Raw genomic sequence first — 13,353 nt, forward strand, 5'->3', positions numbered from 1 at the left:
ATGTATTCGTTTAATTCTAGCTAAGGCAGCTGGGTACTGACCCCTTGACAGTGATAAAGGATTTTATAATGCCCCAACTCAACCATGGGTAATGGCATGAGGTTGGTGAGACTTCTGCTTAACACTAGAACAGCCGTGTCTATGTTACCTACTATAAGAGTTTAACACTAGAACAGCCGTGTCTATGTTACCTACTATAAGAGCCGCCTCCCTTTACAATGGGAAGCTGCTACCTACACACAACGACCACTAGTTGGCGCGTCTTGTAAATTAGCCTGCCTCCTACACAGAAAAACTGCAAAATAACTTCATACTAGCTTATCCTGATGTGATGTTGAAAATGTAAGGATACTGGGTGGTAGAACGCACATATCTAGGAAAAGTCATGAAAGGAGGGTCCTGAAATTTGATTGAGTGCAAAGATATAACAAATGACCCCCCTCATGGCTGATTAAGTGTTAAGTCTTTGCATTTGTTACATGTAATGTAGTGAATGAGCCATTGTGAGTGAGCAGATAGCCACTGTATAATTCCATCAACATCATCATCATCATCATCATCATCATTCCCTCAGACGTTCTGCACTATATTTTATTCTTTCAAATCTTACATTTCATGTATGTATCATCTTGGCCTTGTGTGTTGCATTCAGTCAGATGGGAAAGTACTCTTAATTGCCATCAAACCATGTACGTATGTATAAACTAATATTTTGTATAAAAGTATAACATAAAGAGGCCAATGCCGTGCAGCTGGTGTGCTACGGTGGAAGAAAGACACAACACTTCTGACTCTGCCTAGCAGCCTGGACATCTGGTTGATTCCTGTTGGTTTTTGTGCTGCTAAATTATGTGCAAAGCATCCAATTTGGGGGCCCAGTCCAGCTTCACTGATTGCATTGATAATATTTCTATGATCTGTTGCGACTGGAAATGCTCCCTGGCCTCTCCAACTTCCATTCTGACACTAACTACCTCCTTCAGTACCTCTGCAATGTTCTGGCTTGACTAGCGAGTTTGTGTTGTTGCCGATTTGCGGCCCAAATGACCAGACCATGTCACATTTTATTTTAGTGTTCACTTGCTTTTATTAAAGTGAATCAGAACAGAACTACACATGAGTATGAAAGGTAGAAAAGACTCATTATTCCCTCAATTCACCTCTATACTGTCATCTTTCTGAACACTCCATTCAGTTCTAAAAATATCAAGCCTACTGTAGGTTTACTGGCTAAACTAAAAAGTTACACCTTATACTTAATTTGAGGACATAACCACCAAAATAATGCATGTGTCATTCTGGGGGATAATCATCCACTCTCTTCAGCTCCTCACTCTCAGACTCTGCTGACTTGGATGGGATTTCTCCGATGATTTTATAAATCATGTTCGCACGTCCTGATTTCACCAAGTGGGACACACGTTCCTGGATTGGGATGTTCAAAGTTCATTGTCATACAAACAGGATAGGATACAGGGGAGTGCGTTTGACGCTTCCCCGAAAAGTTCTTCACCCCATACGTATAACTCTTCTATTACACTAAGTAAAAGAAAGTCCTTTTCTTTCCGTTAATTCTGTTCACACGCAGGGTTGGAATAGACCCATCCAAAAAAATTAGGCAGATCTTTATTGTCTTGTCTGTCTCAGCCAAACAATATTTCTAAAATATGAGGGTCCAGGAATGGGTCAATGAATGCCAAAAGTATTTGGTTTACTACTCCACAAATAATTCTCACACATCAACATGGCTAGCTAAAAAGAATATTGGAAGGAATGTGCTCCGTTTTCTATTTCTTAATGCATCAATATGGCAATCATAGGTAATGGATGTGCCAAGATAATGTAATGCTGAGAGATTTATGACGATCAAACAGAAGACTGCGGCTCTGAGTCTGAGCCCATTTCACAGACTATGGGAGCAGATATTACCATTGACTCACACTGCAGCCACCATTTCCCACCATCTCTCATTTCAAAAGAGAACATTGTCATTGTGACATCATTTTCAGACAGGTTCCGTTATAGCCATCATCCATCCCCATTAGGCTTCAAGCACAGGCACCATCTTCCCATATCTCTGGAGATATGATGGAACAATTGACAAAGATTCATTCAGTTTTAGTTTAGTCTGTATATCCCATAGATAGGGTTAGATAGATTTCTATCCTCAGTCTGGTTTTTGAGTGGAGAGAGACTTCTTCTTCAATTGGGTAAACATGTGAGAACCATTAAAATGCAAGACAGGTGGAACATCCAGGTGCATAATTGCAATAAGAAATGTTATCGAAGTGGAAACACATTTCAAGGCAAGGCAAGTTTGCTGTGAACTTATGTTATGAGGCTTTCATTAACACTGCTAAAGGCAGTTTAGTCACATACTGGAAAATGAACACATTTTCCACAATCTCATCGCATGATACAACGCATATTAAGTACATTTTTTGGCCATGGGCCAAACAGTGCATTTGAGCTCTGCATGTGGAACATGTTCACAGTCATAATGTATTTATGCATTTTTATGCCACCGATATACAAAAGGGTTCTATTTGCATTCATAGCTGCACTTTGGCAGACAGGGAGCGTGAGTGATGCTATCTGTCTGTGGGTGCAGGATGACTTTGAGCGTTGGTCTATGAGCGGCCCGGAGGTATGTGGTAGTACCTATGAAATGTATTGTGTTTACTCATTTCTGCTGTAACCACCAAGCATCTTGCTTGGATTGGCTCAGTTTGAAGGCCCCCAAATATGTGACTCTGCTGCCATCTGCTGGTAAAGCAGAGAAACACACGCACACAATGCTCCTTGGTGTGACAGTCTTTGAATGACCACATTGGATTGTCCTAGACATGACTTTAAATGGGCAAATCTAGGATTGGTACATCGATTTTTTGGGGGGAGTTTAATTCATTAATCCTTTACATCGCATTTGAGTCTTCTCAAAGTCTTATAAATGCCTCATCACGAGCATAGTTCAAGTGTCTTACCCCATCAGAACTAAAGGTTACAAATGTAACCGAGCGTTCTCTGAAAGAGATGAGGGACACTCCCCCCTTCACTATGGGACTTGCACTCTTGAGTACCCCTATTCAATCACATCAGAGTGCATGGAGGGTGGACCGATAGCGCATGCCAGTCTCTCACAATCTTGGTTGGTGGCCAAGGCGTGTAACAGTCTGAGGAATCGGTCACTAATCTTTTCTCGTTCACTTTAAATTACAATCTGTTGAATTTGCAGGCGGGCAGATTTCTTGGTACCCTGGCAACACATTATGGCTGAAATTATATGATTGGATAAAAGCTCTAACAGCCCTCCAAATGGCTGGAAGCAGCGCAACCAAGAGGAAAGCTATGAAATGAAGAGAATAGACTAAGGGAATAATTTTATTTAATAAATATATCAAAATTACATTTATATTCTGATGAAGTTTAGGCCAGCAGAGAAGGCCTTGCTGGCCCTGACGGCCCACCACTGGTCGCCTCAAGACGAGTCCCACGAGGGTCTTACACCTGATGGAGACATTGCGCTCCCTTCGTTAAATTACATATGATAGGGTGCACCCCCGCAGACGTTATAGTTATACCAAAGCCTACGTAGCCCACCAGAAGCAGTAGAGAAGGATTTGCTCTAACAAGCAGGTCCTGTAAAAAGGAGAGGCTCTCACACCACACCTCAAATAGCCTCCAAATTTAGGACAGAAGACCACTGATGTATGGCGCCCTAGTAATCTGAATCACGGAATCCACATTCAGAGGCAGGTGTTCGAGACTAGGTTGGACCTAGCTCATTTTCCTGTGCAGCTATTTTAGATTTAGCCTTAGTCTTTAGACGAAAATGTATATTAGTTTTAGTCTAGTTTTAGTCAACAAAAACTCAAAAACTTTTTTGTCTAGTTTTAGTCATTGACGAAAACGTGTTGCTTTGTATTTTGACAGAGCTGCCAAGTCTCACTCTTTTGACCGTGAGACACACTCATATCAATCAGTTCTCACACTCACTCGCTAGTCGCTACACCTCAAATTTCTCACATGGAGAAAAAAACAATTGTTTTGCAGGACTTTTATTTAGAAAATTCCTTGAAAGAAAGCTACCGGACATGAGTTTCGTGACATCCTCGTTCTGCACGCCGCGTGTTAACTTATGCTTGAGTGTGCAGTCGAAGCGGGAGGTGAGCGTTGATGGAAGAATCTGCATTCTATCCTCACCTGAAGCAGACGGTTCAAAACGGTAGGTAAATCTCACCTCATTCGAATTATCGGTATTCCAGAATAAAATACCAACTAAATTGAATCACTTAACTGCCTGTGAGGTAATTGATACTGTGAGCTTGTAATTATAAGGAGATTAGTTAGCTAGTAGTTAGCCCTTGGGGGGGGGGGCGATGTTTTCCGACCAGACGGATTTCTGGGCTTGTGCTAGCAACATTTTAAAGATACTTAAGTTATAAAACCAGAGGACCAACATCGACTTGAAACATTCATTTGTGAACACAATGCCTTGATACAATGACGGAGTACATTTTTTGTAGGCAAGGATACTATACTAGAAATGCCGTAGCCAGGCGCACGGGTAAATTTGACCTGTTGGCGGTTTTAGGTATACAGCGCCCTCTGGCGGTTTTAGTGTTAAACACAAGTCATGTACAGTGCATGTACGTGCGTGTACGTTTGCGATGTTGAAACTGGACTGGTAGATCTCGGCAGACTGGCTACTTGAAAAGTAGATCTTGGTTCAAAAAAGGTTGGGCACCCCTGGTCTAGGGGAATGGAGAAATGAGCAGGCGTCAGAGAAAGCTGCCGGAATAGCTGTGTTTTCTGGTGTGATCCTTGTCTCTGTGAGGGCAAGAAAGTAGAGGGACATAAATGTGATGTAAGCTGAGATAGCTTCTGCTTTTTACATAAGATGTTTTCACAGTCTATCGATCACCTTTCTGTTAGATATTAGAGTAACGTTAGAGCTGTGTAAAGATAATGAATGGGCATTTGGTGTGTATTAGATACCTAATGTTTTGAAACCACCAAATTCCTCAATAATCTCCGTTTGAATGTCAAACTGGACTGGATTCCAGGGAGCCCCGGGAAAATTGTTGGATTTTCAGTGGAACCATTAAGTCAAGTTAAATGAAATCAGATTTTCTTGGTCAGGAAAAACTCCCTAGACAGGAAATAGTCCCTTAACATGAGGCAATGCAACAGCTTTCAACAACATTTGTCACACTGCCAGTCTCCAGAGGGACCAGAGGGACCCACAGCAATCTTCCACTCATCACTGCCAAAGATATAAATATCAATGCAACTAAACTGATAAGAACATGTCAAATGTTGAAAGCCTCCTTAACGTACGTCCTCGTTAACCACATTGGCAAAGCTGGTATAGCAACCACGGAATCCCCCTGCATCATCCACTGTTGTGCTGTTGTGCCCTGACTCCATACTCCTTTGTTGACCCTTCTCACTGTTTCCCAGACATGGGAAAAGCCCTGCTATTGCTTTTTTATTTCTAAGTTATTTCTTCTGAGTGGGGCAGTCCCACTCATATTTTTCATTTTATTGACAGATATAGTAGAGATTTAGACAGGAAGGATGGGTGAGAGAGAGAGAGAAGGGATGACATGCAGGATATGTCCGCGGCCGCAATCGAACTGGGAACCCTGCGGTTACATGGTCAACCCATCACATGCTAGGCACTTCACGCTCAGTCCAATGGGGGATCGGTAGCAATGGTTTCTTGTATTATAATGAAGACATTTAGGCCCAATCCCATTTCACCCCTTGTGTACCTGTTCACGTGTAGAGTAGGGGTGTCCCAACTCTTGTTTTCATGTAGGGGTAGTAGGGCCAAGGGGTAGGGCTACATAGCCCTCCAAACTGAGATTTTGGAGGACCAGACTCCAAACACAGCCACAGCACTCTGTGTTATGAAATCCCAGAGTCCTTGAAAATGATTTATGCTTCTTTAAGTACTGTTGCTTTGAATGTCTACTATTGTGTATAGGTACACGTTTTAAGTACAGATTGTCATTGCAGCAGATTCAGGCACAGAGGGAGGTCGACACAGAGGTCTGGGGTTTGGGCACTGCCCGTTTATTCACCTGTCCCCGACACGGGACAAATAATAATGATAATAATAATAATATCTTCTGCCCCTCAGCACTACGTCTCCTAAAGACACCCGCTTTCCCCTCTACTGTGTCCCTAAGAACTTCTATTGACCCCCTTGTACTGTTTCTCTGTTACTCCAGTATAAAAAAATTATAAACAAATAAAATAAACAAGTTTTAGAAGAAGGTGATAGAAGAAGGTTTTTCCTTCTATCAATGGCCCCGGGCCTGAGCTAGATTACTCTCCCTGCCACGAATGGTGGACTGATGATTCACATGCTTAGCATTCAAATGTATTGATTGTAAGTCGCTTTGGAATAAGGCGTCTGCTAAATGCCAAAAATGTAAATGTAAATGTAAATGTAATAATGATGCAGTGCTCCAGGGATCACTGATCCCACACTCCTTGGCGGTTGCGGTGTCTCTGTTTATCATTTTTCAGTCGACCGTCTGCCTGCTTCTCACTCGAGGGAACAAACACACACAGGTTAAAAAGACCATCTGGGATGATGAGTCTGATTGAAGACACCTGCGTCAATCAGCTCCACCATCCCCACTCCACCACAGTCTGGCTCCACCTGCAGGCCAGAACGCGCCATTGCTCCCCACAGTCATAATGGCACAGTAATGTATAACACTATAGTAATGTTATATGCCTTTGTCTTTACACAGAGTTTTGTGTGTGGCCACTAATTCTATTATTTAACATGAAATGTGTCTTATCGGTGCATAGCACAGACAACACAACAAAGACATACTGTTCAAATACGTATTGAGTTTGAGGGACATAACTTGACAATGCCAATGGGTGACTGGACATTATGTACAGTAGATAAAGTTCTTCCCAATAAGGTTTTGCACTGTTCACTGAACCTACAGTGCATGAGAAATGAGTAACTCACTGTAGCCGTTCAGAGGGAGTCGGCAGGGTTGGAAGAGTAGAGTAGGGTTGGGACGTGGCCCGTTTATTACCGTCACAAGAACTCAAACTCAGGTACAGCCTCAGCACACCCCCGACAGGTGTGCTGGAATTAAATAGTCAAATAATAACAACAATAACAAAGCTTAGGCGGCGTTGTGGACTAAAGGCCGGTTTAGGCTTCTGCGTAAAGTCGACGCCGTAGGCTACGCGTAAGCTTACGTAGTCCCGCGTGGACGTGCGTAGCCTGGACGTGCTCCTCTCAAAAAATCTATCCACGCGTCAGAGCGCACGTTAACCGTAAGCTCTGTGATTGGTCCGCTTGGTAGCACATGATTCAGACAAGATTCCGACTCTCTCGTCGCCCAAAATGCGGAAGTCATGACAGAAATGTCATTCACCTTTTCTGTAATTACTTATTAATAAAGATTTGAAAAATTATGATAACCATCGTATTATCTTAGTTTAATGTCATTTCAATGCATCATAGAACTTTTATTTACAACAACATAACAACAAAAAGATCGCTATTATGCCGCTTAGAGCTTTGAGCTCCGTTGAGTTCCTAACCGGAAGAGGCACAGCACAGGGGCTGAAAACACACTGCCACCTAGCGATGTGACGGTGTAATTGCAGCGCGGCCTACGCAGAAGTGTAAATTGCGAGACCTACGTAAGAATTTACGTAAGCTACGCACGTAAATTCGACGCAGAAGCCTAAACCGGCCTTAAGCGTCGACCATGTAACCGCAGGGTTCCCGGTTCGATTCTGGCCGCGGACATATCCTGCATGTCATCCCTTCTCTCTCTCACCCATCCTGTCATATCTCTACTATCTCTATCACAATAACAACATAAAATATGATTGGTACTGCCCCACTCAGAACAAAATAGCTTAAAAATATATATATTAATAATAATAATAATAACAACAGGCAGTGCCCGGTAAACTTCAAAGCAGCTGCACGTCCCGCCTCCAACCCTTTCGGTTGCTCGGTCACAGTGCTCGCTGGTTCCGGTGGAATCGGGTATAACCACTCTCCGTATTCCTTCCCCAGTCACTGCTCTGGAGAGGGAACAAACACGCAGGTTAAAAGCCATCCGATGTGGACCTAATTACACAACTACCCAACCCACACTCACATGTTCACATACATAATGAATTGATGTCACTGGGACCTTTATATTTTTATCCTGTGAGCAATGGCAAACATGTTTTGTTGAGTGAAAAAATATAAAGGTCCCAGTGACATCAATTCATTATGTATGTGAAAATGTGAGTGATGCTCGTTAACTTATTTACTGACTGAGTTTGACATGGATTTGACCTGGATGGTGACCTGAGAGAAGTTCATATTGCATAAACCACAACCATGGATATAGAACTAATTTCACAGGAAATATGCCTTTTATGGGCAGTTACATTTGAGCAACAAAGACTCTATATAAAGCACTCAGTGTTGGATAAGTAGAAGTGAATTATATGACAGTCTGACTTAATGAAATAAGAATAACCTCTCCTCTCTTTTCCCTTGGTGACACTGCTGTGACATCTCCATCTATATACAGTAGATCTGTGTTCCCACTCATCCTTGTGTGGCATAAGGCACTCAAGGCCCCGAATGGTTGCGGCTAAACAGTAGATGAATTCACTGCAAGACAACGCCACCTTTTTCTTACACGAGGTGAGGTCCTCGGGACTAAAGTATAGCACTCAGGTTCGTGTATGCGTGTTCGAGAGCTGAAAAGGATTGGCATGGGAACGTTGCTCTCGACTTAGCCTGAGGCTGTGTGTGTGTGTGTGTGTGTGCGCCTGTGGCTGTGTGTGTGTGTGTGTGTGTGTGTGTGTTCTCTCCATGGTGGTGTGTTCTTGCCATTTGTGTTTTGTCTGTGATATGCACAAGCAAAGATGATTTCAGTGTTTTAGAGTACGGTACACACAGTCTCAGGTATGGGGCCCTGCGGCCCTGTGTGTGTGTGTGGGGGGGGAGGGCCCTGCGGCCCTGCAGCCCATACTTGGGTGGGGGGGGGGGGGGGAACAATACTCCCATTGTGTGTGTGTGTGTGTGTGTACCATCTTTCTGTGTTGACTTAAAAGGATGGTAACAAACTACCAAACTACTCAGACGGATATGCCCACAGTGCGTGTTCCTGACTTGTTAAAACAGACACGTTAAAGAATCAGAAAGGATATGTTATATACAGTATATATATATATATATATGTTAGTAAGTTAATTACTAATTTACTAATTAAGTTAATTAATTATTTCCCATAAAAAGAGCTCCTCTGCATGTATACAAGCAACGGTGTTAACCTTGGCACCGCCATGTTTGTGTCCATGTAAGCCAAACTGTGCCCCTGTGGTGTATTCCTTGAAAAATGCAGGGCTCTCAAGTCTCACGCATTGGGCGTGAGACAAGGTGTGGCGTGTGAGCGTGTGAACGGGTTGAAATGCGTGTGTCTCACGCCCAATGCGTGAGACTTGAGAGCCCTGAAAATGTTAGAATCTTTGTGCTTCATCTTTGGGCTATGTGGCAAGAAATCAAGTAGCTTGCTTTTAATTTAGCTATTGAATCAAAAGTATAGTTTTGAGATGATTGTGGTTGATCATTTTGAGGCATAGGCCAACTGCCCTTCATATCCTCACACCTTCCATTTAATTCATCCACTTGTCCCTCGAGGTCTGCCACAGTGCTTTGTATGACACCACTTCATCTGACCATGTTGACAGTCCTTCCTCCATGTCCTTCACACTTGGACTTCACATGGGCTAGCTCTGTGCCCAATTGTAGCTGTGTTGCTAGCGATCTCGGCTTTCGACGCTCTGATCTCTGTTCGTAAAGTCTCAAAATCATCAGCCAATGCACATTTCAACTCCTCTCTGATTACCTTTGATATTTCAGCCCTAAGGGAGGTAACGATATCCGCTTTAATCGCTTCCATGTCCATGGGCACAATCGGTTTGGGGTTTGCGTTGCGGTTTGGGAGGGTATGCTCGCGCTTTTCGAGGATGTAGCGGGGCCTTGTCGTAGATCTGCTATATTTTCGCACTCTTGATTCCGTCTGCATCGACTTTTACTGAATTTTACACTACTTTAATTTGTTAGCAATATATATGGTTAAAAGTTAAAGTAAAAAAAAAAAGGTTGTTTAATTATGAAATGTTTAAGGGTTAGGGTGAAAAATACGTCTCACTCCATGCGTGCTGACCGGAAGCCCCCCACCCCAAACATTTTAAAAATCTGTATCACCTACGTCACCAAACGTAGTGAAGTGAAACTTTATTTATATAGCGCCTTTCGTACATTAATGCAATTCAAAGCGTTTTTACAATAGAAACGTAGGCATTCAATTCAAAGAGAGAAATGCGATACAGAGAGTCGTGAGAACAGCCCAGAAGATTACCGGCGCCCCCCTCCCCTCTCTGGAAGAGCTGTACAACACACGCTGTCTCAGGAAGGCCTCCAAGATCTCCAGAGACCCATCCCACCCTGGGTACGAACACTTTGCCCGGCTGCCCTCGAAAAGGCGGTACAGGACCATGGCCGCAAGGACAAACAGACTGAAGCACAGCTTCTACCCCAGGGCCATCCAGGCCCTGAACACAGCAAAGACCTAGGTTCTGGGCCCTGGACAGTCTGGACGGATTGATGGCAGCTGCTGGATTGAAAAAAATCAGGTGTAGTGCTGAGGCACAAATGTGTACATTTCAAGCCTGCAAACTGCGACACTTTAAATGAATGTGCAATAACACTATGTGCAATATGACAACCCTAGTCGTCTTATCTGTACAGTATAGTAAAGTAGATAGTGTACATAGCCTTTATTTATGTAAACCAGCTCCTTTCCCTTCTTGTTTCTTTTTTTTTTTTTTTCTTTCTTTTTTCTCTTTCCTGGCACCAGGGGAGCCCCCCCTCCCAAATTTCGTTGTTTGGTACCTGTACTATAGCAATGACAATAAAGACCATTCATTCATTCATTCATTCATTCATTCATTCATTCATTCATTCATTCATTCATTCATATTAAACAGATTGTACATCTTTGTAAACATCTGTTTAAAATCCATTGGCCAGGTAGCCTCTGGTAGGCTATGTTGGGAGACCAATGGGCTATGTATGTATTGGGGAACAGTATCCTCTTACTCAACACCTGACTGCGTGGACTTCACTGGCAGACCAATGCGCTTCAATGATTATTGAAACAGAACCAGGACGGTGTGTTTGTATGACTCAGTTAACATGGATTTCATCCCCCCAGCCAAAGCATCACTAAACGGCCAATGACCAGCTGACATTTGATCCTCCATAGATAACATGCACCCTATCGTTGATTTTCTTCCTGTATACTGCCATAAGGCAAGGCAAGGCAAGGCAAGTTTATTTGTATAGCACATTTCATACAACAGGGGCAATTCAAAGTGCTTTACATACATTATTTAAAATTACAGCAAGGGGAGCATAAGAAAATAAAAATTACAATGAATAAAATAAAATATTAAAAAAACATTTAAAAAGACAATAGTTAATGGAAAAAAGACATTGATAGAAGTGTTTGTGTTTAATCATAACTGGTGCAAAACATGAAGGTTTTTTAGCTTAGATTTAAATATTTTAAGGGTTTGGGCCTGTTTGATTTCTTCAGGGAGTTTGTTCCAGGAGCACCCAGGAGCATGCAGCAGCGTGACTGAAAGGCTCAACTCAAGCCATATTTGATGTCTGATACTTTACATCAAAACCATTTGATGGCTTTCAAGATTTGCTTTCAGGATGAGAAAATACTACTCATTTAAGTTTGGTATTTCTAGTTATAACATGTAGATAAAGAGAAGTGTCCAAAGTACAACTGATTAACACTACAACAGCCGTGCCTATTTTACCTACTAGTAGAGCCCCCTTTTTAGAATGTAAATCTGCTATTTACACACAGAGATCACTAGAGGGAGCTTCTTTTTTTTAGCCTGCCTCCTACACAGAAAAACTGCAAAACAGCTTTATAGTTTATACTATCTTATCCTGAAGTGATTTTTAAAATGTAAGGATACTGGGTGGTAGAACACACATATCTAGGAAAAGTCATGAAAGGATGGTCCTGAAATTTGATCGAGTGCAAAGATATATATATTTTAAATGACTCACAGGGGTTACCGTGACCCCTCACGGCTCTTCTAGTGGTAATAATACTTACTCCTTCACCGGATGGTGACATCAATTAATGTCACCACTTTTTATTTTTTATTTTATTTTTTTACCTTTATTTATACAGGTAAAAACACATTGAGCCCCAAGGGCTCATTTTCATGTGTGACCTGTTCACAGACATACAACAACAACATCCACCACAAACAAATACAATACAAAACCTGGCCTACATAGTCTAAAACTAAACTAAAACTACATAGTCTAAAACTAAAACTAGTCTAAAACAGTCTAAGATAGTCTAAAACTAAACTAAAACTACAAAACCTAAAACTAGACAGCTAAAGAGCTAGGGACAGGGAGGGGTCAGCAATGGGCAAAAGGGAGGGTCAACTCAATTGCAAGAACAAATCATCTTTTACTTTTTAATGTTCATCTAAAGTTGATCCAGATCCAGGATGTATTCCTGGAAACTCCTTGGCAGTCTGCCAGATATCGGCTGGGTTGGCTGACAGTGGTCAGAAGTGAGGGGACCCGATTTCCCAAGCTGATTTCCCGCTCAAGCGACCATGTTTCTACTCTTCCCAAAACACTTACCGTCTTTCGTCTGGGGTGAGAAAGGGCTCCAGACAGGGACAGGAAATAGTGGGCAGTCCCTAATGTGTCTATAGAGATGTAGAGAGTCACTATCACATCACTAGTAAGTCACCAGACTTTCTGAAAAAATGTTTTGCTCTTTCCAAGTCACCTCTTGGCCTCAATCAGGGGTGAAGTTGATGCCAGACACAGATCTGGGATCAGCTGGCCTTCCTCAAGTCCAAACCTTTACCGTTAATAATCTTGTGAGGTTAGAATTATAAGGTTCTATCTCTATTTTTGTCAAAATTGAGTTTTTTTACATAATCTGATCCATTAGGTGTTTATTAATGCCTGTGTGGTGTTATTTTTCAAATGTTGACATTTTTGAGTTAGTAATTCATAAAATACAAAGGTTCCATCTCACAAAACATAATGGAATGTAAAAACTTTGACGCTCAATATCTCTGAACTACCCTAAACGGAGATAGAACCTTTTAATTCTAAGCTCACGATCTATTAATTTATATTTGTTTATTCTCTCACATACTGTACAAACAGAAACATTTACAAACATTGATCGTTTCTAGGGGCAGTTAGGAGGAAAGTTCATCCCCGTC

This window comes from Nansenia antarctica (genome assembly GCF_963989245.1).
Source record: "Nansenia antarctica genome assembly, chromosome: 12".
NCBI classification, from domain to species: Eukaryota; Metazoa; Chordata; class Actinopteri; order Argentiniformes; family Microstomatidae; genus Nansenia; species Nansenia antarctica.